We start from the raw sequence: 20,853 nt of genomic DNA on the forward strand, positions 1-20,853 counted from the left end.
ATATATATATATATATATATATATATATATATATATATATATATATATATATATATATATATATATATATATATATATATATAAACCTTGTGTTTGTGTTTGTTGAGTTGACAGATATAGCAACTGAAACAGGGGTGTCCACGTCCCGGCCCTTAAAGGGGTTTAAACTGGCCCATAAGATATGTATATATATATATATATATATATATATATATATATATATATATATATATATATATATAATATATATATATATATATATATATATATATATATATATATATATATATATATATATATATATTTATATATTTATATTTATTTATTTATAGATAGATAGATAGATAGATAGATAGATAGATAGATAGATAGATAGATAGATAGATAGATAGATATCTGTATGTATATATCACTGATGGGGTTAATAGGGGAGGGGGGTGTTTGCTTGACAGTATCAGATTACATCTAGCACCCCTTCTCTCCCTGCTCAGTAAACCCACCCTGAGGATTTCCTGCTCTCCCAATAAGACAACAGCAAATGATGTCAGATCTGTTTTTTCGACACATTTAGAAGTGTATGTTTTTTTTTTCATTGTTTTTGGTCCATTGTTTTTGGAAATATATAATATATGCTGTAATGTCAAGTATAATGTAATCTATACTGTATTGTCAGTAGTAGTCAGTGCCTTTTTTACGAGCAACAGTTGTGTCCCTCTGTTGTGTTTACTTGTTGTTCTGACACTTCATCAAATCGAACAATATTAACAAAGTCTTGAATGAGTCATCAGCTGACTGACTAAGAATAAGGAGAAAAAAATCCTGCATCCTATTTCTCTCTCTCTCTCTCTCTCTCTCTCTCTTTCTCTCTCTGTCTCTCTCTCTCTCTCTCTCTCTCTCAGTTGTCTCGACTTTTGCAACTCGACCCTTGCCACGTTGAGGATGGGCAGTATGCCTTTTCACTTTCTTTCCTTCAAAAAGAGGTCAAAAGAGTTCATGAAACAGAATTAGAACTAGAGACTGACAGGCAGATGCACAGTGTATTTATCTATTAATAAACATGACTAAAAAAACGTTACAAACATCAGAGTGTGACATTTCTACAATGAGAGAAACAGTGGGCAACAAACAAAGCAATTTAGTGCAAAAAAAGATGTGGTTATGGTCATTTGAATTATCTTTTTGTGAAGCAAAAAGATTTTTTTTTTTAAAATCATGATTGACAATTATGTATTTAACATAAATTCCACGTTTTTTATTATAACCAGACAGTAGGCAATAGCCTACCTAATTATTCGGGATGGGAATTTTTGACTGTCTCACAATTTGATTCAATTCTAATTTTGGGGTCTCGGTTTTGATTTGAAACTATTTTCAATATTAAACAATTTGATTTGATTAAAATAAAAAAAATATTTCTGCTTCAAACTATAGATGTCAGGGTTCGGCGTGGATGTGGGGATTGTGGACCCAAGTGTATTGAAAGCCCAGAGGCAGGGATTCAGTCTTCAATTATCGCAATTTTTATTTGGTGCTGATCAACAACATTGTAACGATGGCAAGTGTGTGAGTTCCAACGGCCATATCCTAAGTTGTAAAAGGGTGTGCACATCATTGTAACCTTCATTTTTACTTCCTCCTTCCGAAAAGGTTATTTTTCTTCAATTGTGTTGTAAATTCAATGATCTATATTGCATACCTTTTTTGTTTAATACAACAAAACCCTGGCTTTTAAAAAAGGTGTATGTATATTTCGTATACTATCGACAATCGACTGTAGGGTTTTTTTTTATACTGAGCCAGTGGGCATTATGTTATGACTGGTCTGTGCTTATGAAAAGTATATACATTATATATTATTATACCATTCTGTATAATGAAGTCTTCCAGGAATGAACAGCATGGAGAAGGGAAGGGCATACCAGTTAACATGTTTTTTTTCACAGGCTAAGGTATGACTTCTTGACCAGTGACTCACTGATATACTATATAAAATGCATGCCCAATTTACATAGAAGTGCTACAGTTCCATAACAGAGGAATACTGCAATTGTCACAGTCAACATTTCTGGGCTACATAGCTAGAGCCGAGGTGTCAACTCCGTTTAAGTTTGCGGGAAGCATGGAGGAATCTAATCCCAAGTGGACCGTACTAATAAAATCATGTATTTTTTTTAATACACCCCCAAAACAGTACAAGCACAGCCTCAGTATTAATCATAAAATACAGTATTAAAATTGATCTATTAATCCATTATTAATCTACTATTAATTATAAAACATTTCAAGTTTTTCATTTTTTTCATTGACCCCTCTGTGTTCTGCCCGGCTGCAGAAGCTCTTTCTTGGGACATGGAATGTCACCTTTGAGGCAGGGAAGGGAATAGTTAAGAGGTATGTGAAATGAGCAAAACAGGCTTTGCATGCTTTGCTGGTGTGTGAGGCCAAGAAGTTCTGACTGGATGTAGTCGGACTTGCCTCCACACACAGCTTGGGCTCTGGTACCAGTCCTTTGTGAGATAAATCATATATTAAGTTGAAATCATTATGTGTTTATGTAACCCCAGTAAGTATAAATAAAATTGAACAAAAAGGGAAAAGAAATAAAACCAAACTGCCCCGCTCGCATGGAGGAAGTGGCAACACCACACCCTAATAGACAGCCTAATTGAACCAGGGCACACCTGTTCCCTGATTGCAGTCAGTAAAGTCACTAGACAGTCAACAACTCTGAGCGCTAACACAACACAGCGCCTGTACATTGGGGTTTACCCCAGTGGACGAGAGGGTAGCCTTACTCCGCCTTCGGGTGGGAGGACAGGTCCTGATAGTGGTTTGTGCTTATGCACCAAACACCAGTTCAAAGTACCCACTCTTTTTGGAGTCCTTGGAGGCTGTGCTGGAGAGTGCTCCCTCTGGGCACTCTTTCGTTCTGCTGGGGGACTTTAATGCTCACGTGGGCAATGACAGTGAGACCTGGAGGTGTGTGATTGGAAGGAACGGATCCCCCGCTCTGAACACCAGTGGTGCTTTGTTTTTTTTTAACTTCTGTGCTGGTCACGATGTAACCCCAGAAAAATATAAATAGAACAAAAAGGGAAAAGAAGTAAAAACAAACTGAAGTGAGTCCCAACAACGAACACAAATAACATTGTGGAACATGTCAACTTGTATGTATATTTGTAATTCTATAGAAATGGATATGAATGGGTACATGTACATTGAAGATATATTCCATAGGTGAACAGGTTAAAGACTATCTGTTCATACCAACATAGTTTAAGGTGCCTCTCCCCCACGGAGGAACTGGCACACAGTGAGTCGCCGCGTGCATATCTGATGTCACTCCTAAAGTGACCTTTATCACATAACTCACATTCTGTCATTAATGAGCAAGGAAGAACGGGGAGCTCTGAGTTCTGAGTATAGCGAGGGGCCTAGCAGCGGCCCTCGACTGTGCCAGTGGGCACATTTGTGGCTAGTGCTTTTGATGACGCAAGGCAGCCCAGAACTCAAGAATTCATGTGAACAGCACGACCTGATGATGTCCAACAACATTTAAACATATGTGTGGACCGTTAATGTACTTCTAGGTACTTATCTTGTCATTTATTAGGGGATAGTTAAGGTGAAAAGCGTCATCCAGGATCAAAACCGGAGAACAATTCATCTATGATTAACATGTTTGTAGGAGCCAATTCACAGTATTTGGAATTATTGGTTTTGAACCTGAAAACCCAAAGTTAATTCAAATTTCAGTTTTTGTAATGGCCAAGAGCTGGAAAGTTGTTTGTTGGTTAATTTGGCTCACTGCCCAATGGAAATTGCTGTTGCTGCCCCTTTAAGGGAGAGAGGTGCATGATACTGGCCCTTTAAGAGCCTTGGGGCATGCATCACAGGGGCAGTTGAGATTTATTGCAGATTAGAGCACATGGTTTCTTTACCATAATGTTTGCCTTTTATTTGAAGTACAATACTTTTGTTCGAAGAGCTTTGGAATGACTGTGGAAATAAATGTATCATTTTATTGAAATCACAGATAGACCTGTGTAAATTTTTATTTTATTTATTTTATATGAACCTGGGCAAGCATACAATGTAAATTAGGCGGAAGCCTCAACTCACACAATGTTCCAAACAAATCACAACTATTTTTTTTTGGTTTTCAACAAGTTTGTTATTACTATTCATATTATATCTTGAGTAACAAGTGTTTTAGACGTGACAGCGTAATGTATATTGCACTTGTCTCCACAGCAATAAACGAGCCACAAATTGTGAAAAATAAAAAAATGTCACCCACTTTCACCGCTTGTTCTTCTATTTGCATATACTTTAACAGCCATTCCATCTAAAAAGAGGCACATTTCTTTTTTACTTTGTCTTAGTGAGTGGATGTGTTGCTGCTCGTTCGTTTCGCAAGGAAAAGGGGATAGCATTTGCGTTTCTTAACTCGGCACTGATGTTAGTTAGCTAACCTGCGAGGGATGTATATATACGGAACGTTTCTTTCAATGTGTTTGATTGGATGAAGAGTGTAAGTGAAACTTACAATGCAAAATGGTACAGAAAACAATATTATTTAATTTATAAAATAAGATGAGGTCTAATATTAGCTATTATTTAAAACATTTATTTTGCATTTTGTTTTATGGGCAGCATAGACTTTGTGCGCTGAGAACGTGCGAGCAGTGCGGAATTGCAAGCAGTGTGGAATTGCGCACACGCACAGCTTAGAAGGAATACTGATCTCAAGTTTCATTTTGAGACATTAGCCTGTTTTTGTGTAAAAGCCTCACATATATTTGATAGTTTTGTCATTTGTTATCTTACATGCTATACATGTTTTTTACATCTGAACTTGACTTAAAGAACCCACGGTAACACCAGAATCACATACACTTTGAATGCCTCAGGCTCTTTTATATAAAACTTTATGTGTGACTTCAACTCATTAAAACCCTAAGCGGCACATACGGAACATCCTGGTGTGAAGATCATGCGATAATCATGTGACTCTGTCAGGAAGTAGCCTCTCCAAAATGGTGGTACTGCTAGTGTGCTGATTTCAAGGAACCAGACAATTTGAAAAAGTTGTTATTTGATACTGCAGGTAATTTCAAAGTCGTTTGACACTTACAATGCCTTGATAACATGTTGTATCTTACATTCAACCTGGTCTCACCATATTTATTGAATAAATTAATATAAAACCAAAGTGGGAAATATCGCTGTGACATATATGTCACATAGGGCTTTCAGCCCTAAAATCAAAATGAAGAGATTGATGTGATCTATTTGTCCAAATAACACAAATGGTAATAATCCACCAAATTAATTTAGCAGTATCTGTTATATTCAGTTCATATATGTTCTGCTTGTCAAAAGTGTACTGACCAAACAAAAATATAAAATAATGGTGAAGTATATTATTTGTATTACAAAATAATTTTTACAATTTACTTTCTTATGCTGATCCCATAAAATGCAAATGCATAATTAATGTGTATTCTATACTCTTTCATTATTAATACATTTGTAGAATGCCAAAGAAAACACAGTACTCGCTTCAGGATGCACTCAATATCATCATGGGAGATGACAGTGAGTTTGAGGGATGTGACGAAAACTCAGATGAAGACCCTGATGACCCTCTTTACAATCCTACCAAGCAAGACATGGAGAGTGATGAGTCAAGTCAGTGTTATGATTCAGACAATAGTGAATTAAGTACATCTGACGATGTACGACAACCAAATGTAGATTCACAGCAACAAAATAGGTCCAAACAAGGCAAAAAACAAGGAACAGAACAAGGAACTGTCCAAGGGAGAAAAACACCTTTCTTGCAGGAGCAAACCTTTTGAAACCACATTCAAAGGACCACATGTCACACCTCCAGACATTATTCCTAGTCCTCTTGAGTACTTTAAAAAGTTCATAACAACAGAAATGCTTGAATTACTCGAAGAACAAACACATTTGTACAGTGTACAAAAGTCAGAAAAGCACAACAATATGAACACCACTGTAAAAGAACTGGAAATCATGATTGGTCTTTACCTGCGAATGGGTCTTTGTCAACTGACAGGAAATTGTACATACTAGGAAAATGAAGATGTCCCATGGTTGCTGTGACGTCATGTCACATAATCGTTTTCAGAACCTGCTAGTAAATTTACATTTCACTGACAACACTGACATATCAACCAGGCAAGCAGAAGATAAGTGTTGTAAGATCCGACCATGGTTGGATATATTTCGCAAACAATGTCTGGGTATCACTCTGGACGAGCATCTCGATTGACGAGCAAATGGTGTCGTTCAGAGGGACACACAGTCCAATAAGACAGTATGTGAAGGGCAAGCCCCATCCTTGGGGGATTAATATTTGGAGTCGATGTTCTTCCTCAGGAATCCTTTATGATTTTACAGTCTATGAAGGTGGCACTGGGAAAAAATCCTCACTTGGCATGGGAGGTGATTTCGTGGTCAAGCTTTGTGATACTCTTCCGTCAGACCAGAATTACAATGTGTTTGCTGACAATCTTTTTTCTTCAGCACTGCTGGTGCTCAACCTTCTTCAACGAAAGATCTACTTTGTGGGAACTCTGCGTGGCAATCGCCTGGCTGGGTGTCAGCTTGAAGATGAGAAAAGTCTTGCCAAGACAGGAAGAGGATCTGTTGACGCCAGGGTGGAAAAAAAACAAAGGCTCGTCATTGTCAAGTGATAAGACAACAAATCTGTTACCTTGATCTCATCCTACTGTGCAGTTAAGCCTCAAAATAATGTCCGACGCTGGACCAAAGCAGACAAGACATTTTTTAGAGGTCAGAAGGCCACTCTTTGTGAGAGAGTACAACACATTCATGGGAGGAGTAGATCTCCTTGATGGAAGCATTGCAAGGTGCAAGTACCACATGAGGTCACGGAAGTGGTATCTCTACTTGTTCTGGCACACTATCAAGTTTGGTCTGGTTAATGCATGGTTGATCTACCGCCGTGACTGTAAACTACTTGGTGTAAAAAATACACTGCGACAAAAAAGCTTCCAGGCAGAGGTTGCCACTAGCCTCATTCTTACGCAGGCAAGAAAAGGCCGTCCATCACTTAGCGAAGCATCTCCGTCACCACCACCACCCCCCAAGAGGGTTCGTGTTGGAGTTCCAGATGATGTTCGCTCTGATCAAGTTGCACACTGGCCTCTGAAATGTGAAAAACGTGGATGCTGTAAACTCTGCAAAGTCCCCGCAACTACCACCCTCTGTGAAAAAGGTGATGTGCGTCTTTGCTTCACTGAGGAACGAAACTGTTTCAAGTCTTACCATTTGGCATAGGCTAAAAGGCTTGTCCGATACTTAACAGACGAATGAACTTTGAAAATATTTCAGACATGGTGCTGATGATGTGGGTTCTATTTTTCTTCAGCATTCTTTTTTGTATTTGCACAACTAACGTTTACAGGTTTGTTGTTCAGTTCTCTGTACCCATGGTAGCTTGTTAAATACCCCAAAGTAAGCAGTATTATTTATTTTTGATACAATTCCAATATTTATTTTCTTATACTAAGCAAAGCTGAATAATTTTATGTTAAATCTTGTTTTTAAAGTCAGAGCTTTGATATATGTTGTTAAAATGCAAATAAAAAGGCAGTTTTCATGTTACTGAGCACTAAGAATGGTCATGTTTACTTACCGTTAAATTAAGAACATCTTTACGACTGGCGCACAATGTGACAAATATGTAACGATGCAGATCTTAGGTATGAAAAACTCTTATTTCGAAAAAAAAATCAAAAATGTGTTTTATGTGGTCCACTTGGTCTGTGGTATATACCACATAATTTTCCTTCAAGGAAAAATGGGTCTGGGTTCTTAAGGGTTAAGAACGTAAGAGACACACAACTACAACAAAAGAAATCAAGTATGGTATTTCTCTGTGTACAAGTCGACCTTGTGCATAAGTGGACACCCCCTACCGCAAGTTTTTCTTCAATTTGGGTAAATTTTTCAAAAATTTGAGTATATATGTACCCCTGACTTAAGTAGTTACACATATCATGGCAATCTAATTAAAACACATGGTGTGTGTTATTAAAATGACAAAATTACGCTACTTTTAGATGTATTTCTTCATCGTACATCGACTAATATACTGTTGCGGTTATGGGGGTTAGTGTAAAGTGCGGGACAATCTACGCATGCGCTTGAATGCAAACACTGAAACTAATGTTGCAACAGTAAAACGATTTTAAGTTTCAATACATTATTTTTTAAGAGACTAAATATGAATTCGTCGAAAATCCCTCAAAGTCCTCATCACAGTCCCACAAGCCAAATAGCTATTCTCATTTCAATGCATGGCTATCTCAGACGTACTCTTTTTTCTCCTTGTCATCTCTCCAAATATCCACTTTACTCTTCCACAGGTAGTTATCTTCGGACCCTTACAATTTGTTTGAAATGAAGGTCTCCAGAAATGGTTTGCTAAAGCCTTCTTTACCCTAGTAACAGCCACGTGTGCCATGCCATGTCGAGTCGTATTCTCCTTTTCAAAATAAGTCTGTCGGAAAAATTATCTACGCACCCTTGTTGTTGACAACAAAGAGGCAATAAGACTGTGTTAAAACTGTTTTGTTTTCTGTTTTTAAGTTTTGCTTTTTGTTTAGGCTGAGTTCAAAGTCCCCTTGTCATAAAGGATGCCTTTTAGGCTGACTTCATAGTCCACCACGAAGGCTTTATAACCGGCCTGTGCAGGAGAGCTTGTTGCCGGATAATTGCTTCGCCACGTTCCAAGCATCTTAGCCATGTCTCGTCTCTTTTTTTCTCATCCCGCGTTCTTCTTCGTCAAGACACTTTGGGTTTGTACTTTGTGACTTTGATTTGATACTTTACCTTTTGGGTTATTCATAACAAAAACGTATGCATACTACAGCGAATTAGAGGTATAAACATAATTTCAAGCCTTGGAAATGACATTTTATGCCTTATTTTGCATTTGAATGATGTTATTCAAACACAGATATGTGGACGATATTGGTCTGCTTTTGAGTTATGCGGATATAAATCAAAACCCCAAATATGGGGGTTGAAAATGAGGGAAAGAAAAGCTCGACTTGTATACGGAGAAATACAGTACTTATAGTAAATAATGTCTTCCAGTTGACCAAGATAACTGTGAAAGAAATCGTATATTATTATAGTAAATAATGTCTTCCAGTTGACCAAGATAACTGTGAAGGAAATCGTATATTAGGTTGTTATCATTATGTGCTTATTTCTTGTCTAGAATAGTGTGCATTGCTATCCATGTGTGCAGTCCATGTCCATCTCGCCCCAGTCCTTAGATAAAGCTGTTGACACAGGAAAGTGTGAGCTGGGACCTTGGCCCAGCTGTTGGTGGCGCCCGACTGGCTCTTTTTGTTATGTCTTGTAATGTGCAAAGCTTTGCTGAATGAATAAAAATCAGGCAGGGGCGCTTGGGCAGTTGAATTTGCGTTGGAGAACCCACGAGTGCATTTGTCCAAGCTTTTTCCCTATCCATGGTGTAGAAAGGTCAATCTTGGCTGGTCTGAGTTACTCCTTTTGCTGCTTAGCATCTAGGCTTGTCCTAGTCTTCTTTTAGAGATTTCTCTGACAATAACACTGTCACCGCTTTTATGATGATTTTTTTTTTTTTTATGACGTACAGCCAGTGGATGGTGGTGAGCAGAACACAGTGACCTGACAGGACATTGAGAGCACCGGATCAGTTCTAGGTAGAATGATATACTATGGGTCTGAGTTTGGACATGTTTTGAGGTGGAAATAGCATGAGGGACTTGTACTTTTGATTTCATGTGCTCACAGAGAAGCATGTTTTGATCAAGGTTTCTCAAACCTGAGAAGGACCCTGAGCAGCTAGCCACTTAAGAAGCTGAGAGGTGACGTCAGGGTATTTGTTTTTAAGTTAAATTTACCATTCATCAGAACAACCTGCACATGCTCCTCCATTTTCATGTCTTCCTTCAGCTCCTGAACTTCCTCTTCTCCCCTCCCCTCAACAGGAAACTTGTCAGGTTCAGCAAAACACACAGTGAAAGCCAATCAGTGTGCATTTCAGGATTTGATTGACCTTTGTTTTCCAACCACTGAGAACTCAAGCACAAGGATCCCAGTGCATAAAACAAACCTAATCAGCATACTGAAAGCATCAAGTTAGACATTGAAAGAAAAAAATCTAATCAGCATGCAGAAAGAAGTTAGACATTCAAAATTGAACATGACTCAAAATAAATATGCTTCAACTCTGACTACAATTAATTGATTGCAATTAATCCAACACTCCTACTTATTTTATCTATCATATATATATATATATATATATATATATATATATATATATATATATATATATATATATATATATATATATATATACACACACACAATATACATAATATACACACAATATGTATATATATATATATATATATATATATATATATATATATATATATATATATATATATATATATATATATATATATATAGTGCATGAATGATACTGAAATGGACAATATTATTAAATAATTATTAAATAATTTTGAGACGGCCAAGTGGCAGACTGGTTAGCACATCTGTGTCACAGTTTGGTGGTCTTGATTCAAATCCAGCTTCAAATACATATATATATATATATATATATATATATATATATATATATATATATATATACACACACACACACACACACACACGCATGCGCATAAGCAGCATTGAAACATCCACATGTATATACCGGTGCAATTGTGCATGTACTGGAGCCTGGGCTAGTCAGCACACAGCAGGGTAGATTTTTAATGCATACAAACGGGACCTGAGTTATGCCATTACTGTCGCTGAAGGCACACAAACAGCAACGCATACAGGTGTGAAAGGACAGACTCAAGGGCTGTGGATTTACAACATAGGAAATGGAAAGCTGCCAGAGGTTATGACAAAGCTTTAACACACATATATCTAATTCACTCTTTCTTTGAACGCATTCTGTGTACACACTGACACACATACACATACAATTATGGCCAAGCATTTTACGTATTTACAGAATTCACATTTATACATAGGATGTGAAATACATAGGATGTGTCTGTCTCTATCGTTAACTATGTGTGGCCAACATGATGTTTATTATTGTTGTTGGTTTGTTATTAGGTTTCTGAGTACAGTATTGAATGTACCTAATTGTTACCTCAGGGGTTAGGGGAAATATCCTTACTCCCCTTGCCCCAAGTCCATCCACCAGCCATTTTTTTCATAGCCAAGCTTTTGATTTTCATCCTTACATTTTTGGTCGAAAATTTATATTGACACCTAATGAAATAATGAAACCTATGCCTGTTTGTGTCTATAGTTGTCTCGTTTACAGAAGAGCAAAGTAAAGTTTGCTTTTTCAGAGTGAGTTCAGTAAGTGAACAAAATTTATAAAATAGTTAACGTTTTATGTGCTCACATTACAGGTGTTAAATAGCTGTCAAATTCAGGCCTGCGGGCCAGATCTGGCCCATCAAATAATTTTAGTGATTATAAAGTAAAATACTGATTTTACTTCAAGTTTCTGGTTACTTGCAAGTTGTCTTCAATTTTTTAAAAGATTTTCTGGGGGATTTTTTTTTTTTTTTGTTCCCAATCTCACTATTGAACAGTTTTTACAAGCCCCTGATTTCCAAACAAGTAAAGTGTGTAACAAGCTTGAGAATTTGACTTCAGAGTCATTCCGACCCTCTGACATAAACTATAACTACATTGTGGCCCACAATAAAAATGTGTTTGACACCCCTGCTGTAGAAAAATGTGTGTAGAAATACCAGGGGTTTGACAATATGCTTTTAACACACATATCTTATTTTGCTGTGTAAGTTGATTATGATTATGATTACTGATAACTTGCTTTCTATGCTACTTTTAAAAATCCAAATAAAAGTTGGAAAAATACATATGTATATCACTCTATTTTATTTTGTTTACTAATTACCCACATACAGCTAGCTAGCTAGCTAGCTTAAGTATGGCTTGCTATTGAAAAGGACAGCTTTGAGATTCTTTTTAGTGTAAGGTGTTTCAGTTATCTGTAGGAAGAGAGCTCTGGATTTTTTGTGTGATCATTTCTCTTTGCTGTCTGGCAATTGTAGTGTTCATAGTTTCCATTCTCACCCTGTCTGCTGTGTGTGTGTGTGTGTGTGTGTGTGTGTGTGTGTGTGTGTGTGTGTGTGTGTGTGTGTGTGTGTGTGTGTGTGTGTGTGTGTGTGTGTGTGTGTGTGTGTGTGTGCGTGTGTCTGCACGTGTGAGCGCCAGTCTTGGTTTGGAGCTGGGGGATGGGCTCTGATACTTTTCTTTGGATGGGAGAGTAAGAAGCAGCAGAGAGACATAAAGTGTATTAAACATTCTTCTTTCTCTTCCGCACCGTGACTGCACTGGGTAACTTCTTACTCTACCACTTTTCCATTTGTTCACTCTCAGATTGTCTCCTCCCCCTTCTCTTTTCTTTATAATGCCACTAGAAGACTTATTTGGCACTTTGTCTTCTTCCAATTGTCTCTCTAATATTTCATGAATTTGTTTGGGTCCTCTTCACTTTAAATGTGAACACATAATTGGCTCCCAAAACGATGATCTTGTTTGTTTGTAGAGTTTGTAGAGTCAATGCTTTGCTTAGGTTGGCCTTTAAGTAAGTCACACATTGTCTGCCCTTAAAACTCAATCACTTCTCTCACGTACCAACAACAAGTTGATGGCGTGTAATGTATTAATATCCAGTTAGAAATAAATGAATAAATCAAGTGAAACTGGATAAACACTTTTTGCCAGCACAAATTTGGCACAATTTTAACGAGTGCAACAAACTGCTGCTATGAATAAATACTATGATTACTGCCCATAATGTATCCAGAGAAAGCATTACAGAGGAGGAGGAGGAGGAGGAGGAGGAGGAGGAGGAGGGAAAGGGAATGAGTCATGCATGTGGACGTGGCTTCCCCTGCATTCTCCCTCTAAGGAGCTTTGCGTCTGATTTTCAAACCATCCCTGCCCTTGGCTTCCAAAACCAAAGAGAGGTCTTCAATTATCTCCTTTCAGCACAGAGAGGAAAAGTTGTGCCATTTTGGATTACTTTTGTCCCAGCACTGCCTCTGTTTTCTCCTTTTTCGTCTAACTGCCTTTATCTCTGTCACCCCCAGGAAATTCCTTTTTAATGTTTTAGATAACTCTGATCTCGCTTTTCTCTTCCTCAGCTGATGTTGATTTTAATTAGGGGTGAAAATTATAGTCAATCGTAATAGGAAGTAAAGATTTTTTATTATTGTTATTTTAACAGTGCTTAAATTTTCCAGGGGAAAGTTGCCATTTTTACATTTAGGTCCGCAAGACTCTCTGGTTCCAAAGCCTAAGTCCTTTCCAATGACAAAACTCTAGCTGCAATTTGTGTGTGCATTCACACATAATTACTTCATGAATTGGATTTTGTTGCACTGAGAAAGTGTACCTAAATGTCAAGATGAACCTAAGAATATAATTTGCACCCTTTAAATTTGAATTTTTACAAAAGCGCACGTCACAGTGGACAACTAGATGATCCACAAGTGTAGATCTTCTTGCAGTTCCTTATCAAAATACTTTGTGCACATCGATTTCTTTGGAGTCCATTGATGCTCACACCATATAGTATATGTGACTCTCCTTCAAGGAATTGATAAGAAAAGAGGCAGGGAAGCAAATTGCCTATGTTCACTCCAGCAAGGGCGCAAACACCCATTTCTAAATGAGCGTGTCTATGAAAATACCAAGAAAATTGAAAAGTAATTTGTGATTTCCACTGGGCGCAAAAAATAGAGGCCCCCTTGTTAATCATGTCATCCACCTCACTAGAAAATACAAATAATGGGAGTTTAATTTTTTGGGAGCAGCTGAAATGAAGTTCATCTGTAAGTTTTAGATACATCCTGAAATACCAAGAAAATTTTGAAAGTAGTGTTAGCGCTAATGCTAATAAACTAAATATTTGCCTGATGTGAATAGAGAAGATCCCCTCAGTGAGCAGTCACCTTAACGCAGTGGAGGGGTTTGCGTGTTCCAGTGATCCTAGGAGCTAAGTTGTTGGGGGCTTTAGGCCCCTGGTACGGTTACCCATGGCAAACAGGTCCTAGGTGAGGTTCCGGACTAAAGACGGCTCACAGACCCATATGACGAACAAAATAAATGGATTTATGGTCACCTGGGCCCCCATCCAGATCCAGGCCTGGAAGTGGGGCTTGTTGGCGAGCGCCTGGTGGCCGGGCCTGCACCCATGGGGCCCGGCCAGGCTCAGCCTGAAGGGATGACGTGGGTCCCCCTTCACATGGGATCACCACCTGTGTGAGGGGCCATAAGGGTCGGGTGCAAAGAGAGCTGGGCCGCAGCCAAACGCGAGGACCTTGGCGCACCAATCCTCGGCTACAGAAGCTAGCTCTTGGGACATGGAATGTCACCTCTCTGGCGGGGAAAGAGGCTGAGCTGGTGTGCGAGGCCAAGAAGTTCCGACTAGATATAGTCGGACTCACCTCCACACACAGCTTGGGCTCTGGTACCAGTCCTCTCGGGAGGGGTTGGACTCTCTTCCACTCTGGAGTTGCCCGCGGTGAGAGGCACAAAGCTGGTTGGGCATTCTTGTTGCACCCCAGCTCAGCGCCTGTACATTGGGACTGAGTGGACGAGAGAGTAGTCTCCTTTCACCTTCGGGTGTGGGGACGGGTCCTGACTGTTGTTTGTGCCTATGCACCAAACAGCAGTTCAGAGTACCCACCCTTTTTGAAGTCCTTGGAGGATGTGCTGGAGAGTGCTCCCTCCGGGGACTCCCTCGTTCTGCTGGAGGACTTCAATGCTCACGTGGGCAATGACAGTGAGCCCTGGAGGGGCGTGATTGGGAGGAAGCCCCCCCCCGACCTGAACCCGAGTGGTGCATTGGTATTGGACTTAACAACTATAACGAACATCATATTCAAACAAAGGGGTGTCCATATGTGCACTTGGCACCTGGACCATGGTCCTCAGTCGTAAAAGGGTGGAATGCCCTCTCCGGGTTGGGGATGAGGTCATGAGGTCCTGCCCCAAGTGGAGGAGTTCAAGTATCTTGGCGTCTTGTTCACGAGTGAGGGTAGGATGGAACATGAGATCGACAGACGTATCGGTGCAGCGTCTACTGTCTAGCGGGCTCTGCACCGGTCTGTCGTGGTGAAGAAAGAGCTGAGCCGAAAGGTGAAGCTCTCTGTTTAACCCTCGATCTAAGTTCCTGCCCTCATCTATGGCCACGAGCTGTGGGTTGTGACTGAAAGAACAAGATCCCGGATACAAGCGGTCAAAATGAGTTTCCTCCGCAGGGTGTGCGGGCTCTCCCTTAGAGATAGGGTGAGAAGCTCGGTCATCCGGGAGGGGCTCAGCGTTGAGCCGCTGCTCCTCCGCGTTGAGAGGAGCCAGCTGAGGTGGTTCGGTTATCTGGTTAGGTTGCCCCCCGGATGCCTCCCCGGTGAGGTGTTTTGGTTATGTCCCACCGATAGGAGGCCCCAGGACACACCGGGGGGACTTTGTCTCTCAGCTGGACTGGAAGCGCCTGGGGATCCTTCCGGAAGAACTGGGTGAAGTGGCCGGGGAGAGGGAAGTCTTGGCTTCATTGCTCAAGCTGCTGCCCCCGCAACCCGACCCTGGAAGACAGCGGTAGAAGATGGATGGATGGATGGATATACATATAGCATTAACCTACAGTACAGGGCCATGTCTCAGTGTCTGTATGAACACTAGTACAGTGTAGTTCCATATGTGCACACTTGATTTAAAGGATTACTAACAGGAGGTAGAAACGATTAAACGCAAACAAGCTCAGCAGCAGCAAGATTTTTGCCCCCGCAACACTCTTTTCTCTCATCTTTTCCAGTAGCATAAACTTCAAACAGCCAATAGCTTCCGTTCATAAAGAGCCCATAACAAACACACACACACACACATGCATGTTTATTAGTGGCACGCTTCAAGGCAGTAATGAGGAAACAGCAGGTAGGACTCCCTCTGCATGTGTGTCTTTCTCATACATACACTTGTGTACACTCACGCAAAGTCTTGCTGTGTATGATGACAATCAGCTGTGTATTTGTGTTTTACTACCCGAGAGGAAGTGCATTGTCAACAGGAGAGCAACATAAAAGTGCTTTCTATGGTAAATAACTCCATTCACAGTAATGCATATCATTACATTTGTAAATATTTTATAACGGCCAAAAAAAACAAGGCAAAGTGTTTGCGTGATAGCGCCATTGTAATTTTACTAATGCAACAGTAAAGATGTTGGCTTGAAGGCATTTGGGATGAACCACAGCACAGCGGAATTGTGTCATGATGTCACTCATGTGGGCCAACTTGGAGGAAGATCCTGAAGGACCTTTATGCAGAACACCAACAACAATATCTCCATTTTAAAAGGCTCAGATAAAAATAAGACATTTGATATTTCTGGGAATACAAGCATATTTTTTGGATGGAAATTCTTTGAACTCTGCTGCCCATGGACGACAACTAGGCTAATTCTTCGCCAGGTCTTCACTTCCACTTCCATCAGTAGCTCCTTGTTTATGGGTTTTAATAATTTCAAGGTGAATTTATATCAGAAGAATATCAAGATACAACTTTGGAGACGAAAACTAACACCTCATGATGTAAAGCATGCAATATAATTTGCAACATGAGATGAATAGTAGGTCGTATTTTTTTTCACTCTCGCTCACAAGAAGCCAAATGACACAAAACTGATCAAAATATGATTTTAAACATCATATAAAACCAACTGGAAAGTAATTAAGGCAACTCAATGAAATATTCTTCTATGTCCATGTCAGCCATTTGATTTAAAGTAAATAGAACATGTTATAAAACATCTAGACAATAAATTGACATATAATTGAAAATTCAATTTTGATCAAAAATTCAATTTTAGGCCAAGTTATAAAATAGGAAATTGAAAATTTGCAAAGACTCATTCTCCATAGTCTACCTATAGTGAGTTCAACACTATTTACTATTATTTGAAATGGATGTTATATGAACAATTTTTCTTGTTATACCTGAAACAGACTGATAGCTTGGTCATAGGATGGGGAAATTTTCTAACATGTTGTTCTTCTGATCCCACTTCTATACGAATACTCTTCAGTCTCAAGTTATGCATAGTTTAAAACAATTTCTTCACATTAAAAAATATTGTTTTCAAACATTGTGAAGGAAAAGTTTCATTTCACAGTTTCATCTCATAAGCAGGGACCGACTGACCAAAGGCTTTAGTCTTGTGTGTGTTATGGGAAGCACAGGGGTTTAACCTTACACACCTTAATTGCAGGAGTGACTCACCATATCTCCATATGTATGCTATAGGAAGCTCCTGGTTGGCTGAACATGGAGATAACCATTCAAATGTCACTTTTGCGAAGTTATTTCATTATTGTAGTCAAATATGTCTGCTTGCTTTTGCTTGTATATGGCCTGCGTTGCTACTGAAGACATGCCAGAAAGGTTGGTGGTTACACTGACTATGGCCCCACCCAGGCAGACTGTGTCCTCTGACCACAACGGGTTCCAGCTCAAGAACTAGTCACAGTCAAAGTGAACATAGTCCACCCTAAAGCTGTTCAAATACAATTCTTCTGTGACTTCTCCTGCTTCAGGCTCTTTCGACTATGTGACGCATTTCTCTTTTAAACATGTTGTGTTTTCCCCCTTGCTTTCTTCATTCATAGCTTGTGCAGCTGCATCATTGTCAACAGTTCCTGCAAAACGTTTATCGATACACTTAACATAGGCTATAACTCAATTACTCAGGTAAGTCCTATATGCTAGAATTAGATATATATATTACAAAAATGTACACAAATTACATTGATTTGATCAATCATATATCTGAATTAAAAATGATAGTCATTTGAAAATGTTAATTAGATGAAAATGAGTACTTATCGATGCAAAACCTTTGCATATGCTAACATATACCAAAGGGAAAAATACCTGGCATAAATGAAAATGCCCTCTCCGGGTCGGGGATAAGGTCCTGCCCCAAGTGGAGGAGTTCAAGTATATTGTGGTCTTCTTGTCGTTGAGAAGAACCAGTTGAGATTCGGGCATCTGGTTAGGATACCCCCCGGACGCCTCTCTGGTGAGGTTTTTCGGGTATATCCCACCGAGAGGAGGCCCTGGGGACACCCCAGGACATGCAGGATGGACTATTTCTCTCTGCTGGCCTGGGAACACCTGGGGATTTTCCCTGAGGAACTGGACGAAGTGGCCGGGGAGAAGGAAGTCTGGGCTTCCCTGCTGAGGCTGCTGCCCCCGCGACCCAACCCCAGATAAACGGAAGTAAATGGATGGATAAATGAAAATGCTAATGACCTAACGTATACAAGGCAGCACTATATAACATGCTGAAGATAAGAACTATCATTCGCAAAAATGTTATCCACAATGATAAGTTGTTGTGACTTCCTCACTACAAAATGTAATATCAACAGCAGCCAGAAACAGTGCCAAAAAACAAAAATCAAGCCAAACAAAGCACAGATTTAAATCAGTTCCAAAACAATATTTCGGGTGCGGCACTCTCTGCCCAGTACCAGTTGATCCACGTGCCGCGGACCGGTGGTTGGGGACCTCCGCTCTAATCTACCTCATCTGACCTTGACAGATCTGCATCAGAAAATAAACAACACTAATGTCCGCCTGTCACTTAAGTTTTGTATGCTTACTGTACATTTTACCTTTTGACAAATTTGAATGCAACGTCAGTGATTGAAATTTATTAGGCAGGTGGTTAAGTATAAATATGTCAGCTGTGCACTAAATTTCACATGTTTTGGCATGCAAGTGTTCAAATTATTCTTCAAATGTAATTAGACTTTTTTTCTGAATGCTTTTTCCAAGGAGCACACCTCCTATTTAGTTTGTAAATGTCATAAAGCTTAACATGTATACAGTACTATTGTTCGGAGCATATTACAACATTAAAATATATCAGTGTAAAATGCATGATCCCACACATTAACCAATTTACTTAATTTTTTGGAACAAATGACTGTTTATTGCAGGAGTTAATTATATTTGATACATAAAATGCCTCACGGCTATCATAAACCTGCAAGGTATCTTTGATGCTAATCTGAACTCTGTCGTTTTTTTTGTTTGTACTGATAATTATTATTACACGCTAAAGTACAATTACCGTTATTAGTCTGCTTCCTCCAACAGAAACCTCTTATTTATTTTTAAGAGTGTAGGAATGCTGAAACGATCAACTTTTCAAAAAGAATGAATGGGTATTTTTGAAGTTGTATAATAATTAGTAGGTCATAACCTTGTATAGTAATTTCTAGCTGTTGAGGTAACTATTTACAACCCAATCTTGTGTTAAGTTTTGTTTCTGTCAACAACAGGTCATCCTTGGCTTCAGACCTGAAAATCACAAATTCAAAGCAAGCATTGTTTTGACTGACAAATACAAATAAATGTAATATCTACGAACGTATTGACGTATTAAAAGTACATTCAAGCATTTAAATATAGATTCAACTTTACACAATCAGGATTTTGAGGCTGGTTGTGATCGCTGATCGAGTTTATAATGAATCGATTGCCACTTAGATCACAAGATGGAACAATATGTCTATATACAGTAAATTAAATTTATTTACTGAATGTACTTGCTGGTTTTGAACTCAGGTGACTTAACTGTGAGATGGATGTGTGATCCATCCACTGATCCATTGAGCCGCCAATTATGATATATCCATAATATAAAGTATTTTTCATGGTGGTTCATGGTGTGTCACATTGAGGAGGCAAACATTTTCAAAACTATTTATTTTTTGTCTCTTCTTGATTTTATATTTTAAAAAAACCTGAAAATTTAATCAATTTTTTTAAAGTAATTAACTCAAATCAAAAACACATTTTCAGCTGCAGCTCATCACCTGTTCAGTATTTAAACCGGTCACACCCTCAAGCACCTGCCAGATTATCTCAATACCGAGCTTTCCAGCAATTCCTCCTGCCTGTCTGCTTGTTCTCTAACCCTGTTTGTTCCTGACCACCTGAAAGCCTGCCGAGTTCATCTGACCTTTGGTTCCTTGATCCTGGCTGACTCCGACCACCCGATTGCCTGGATCTGCCCGACTGCCTTGACTGGATCTTTGGTACTTGGACCCTGCCCCTATCTGACTGCCCGCTAGCCTGCCGCTCTGACCAACCTGTCCAAGCCACCCATCCCGTGTGCCTTCCCTTGCCCAGCTGCCAGCCAAGCTCCAGCCCCTCCAACTCCAAAGCCCCCACTACTAGGCCACGCTCCCGTCAGCTTCCCCTACAAGCCAGCTCCTTCTGATCAATAAAGGTTCCTTCATTGCTCTTACCTGTCCGTGCGTGCTCTTGGGTCCTCACCCCTGCTCCTGTAACAAATTAAAAAAAAAAAAAATATATATATATATATATATATATATATATATATAATATATATATAATATTTTTTATATATTTTTTTAAGTACTTAAACTACAGCATGTATTTATAATTTTAACAAAAACTATCTACTCTATAGCTAAATGCATGACTACAGCAAAGATGTTCTTTCTCTTCTTCTTTTTATATGTTTCTATTTCAGTACATATGTACACAAAAAAGATCAAGATTTGCACTTTACTTGATTTTATTTCACAATACCTATTTACTGTTTTTATGTCTTGTATTCTACCATTACTCCAAATATAATAACATATAAAACTCCATATATGTTATATACAGTGGGCCCCCGTGTTACGAACT

At 39.1% G+C, this 20,853-nt stretch overlaps 1 long non-coding RNA gene and 1 pseudogene across 1 annotated transcript; both read left to right on the forward strand.

Moving 5' to 3' along the window:
• Positions 1 to 5,540: 5,540 nt before the first annotated feature.
• LOC148410142 (uncharacterized) lies at positions 5,541 to 7,371 on the forward strand (annotated as a pseudogene).
• A 1,408-nt stretch (positions 7,372 to 8,779) lies between these two features.
• LOC148410143 (uncharacterized) lies at positions 8,780 to 10,282 on the forward strand. Its single transcript, XR_015868231.1, has 4 exons — positions 8,780 to 8,942; positions 9,689 to 9,755; positions 9,847 to 9,931; positions 10,044 to 10,282. It is a non-coding gene; the product is annotated as an uncharacterized LOC148410143 (long non-coding RNA).
• Positions 10,283 to 20,853: the final 10,571 nt, after the last annotated feature.

Source organism: Hippichthys cyanospilos, chromosome 16, assembly GCF_059441005.1.
Source record: "Hippichthys cyanospilos isolate Australia breed blue-spotted pipefish chromosome 16, RoL_Hcya_1.0, whole genome shotgun sequence".
Classification (NCBI taxonomy): Eukaryota; Metazoa; Chordata; class Actinopteri; order Syngnathiformes; family Syngnathidae; genus Hippichthys; species Hippichthys cyanospilos.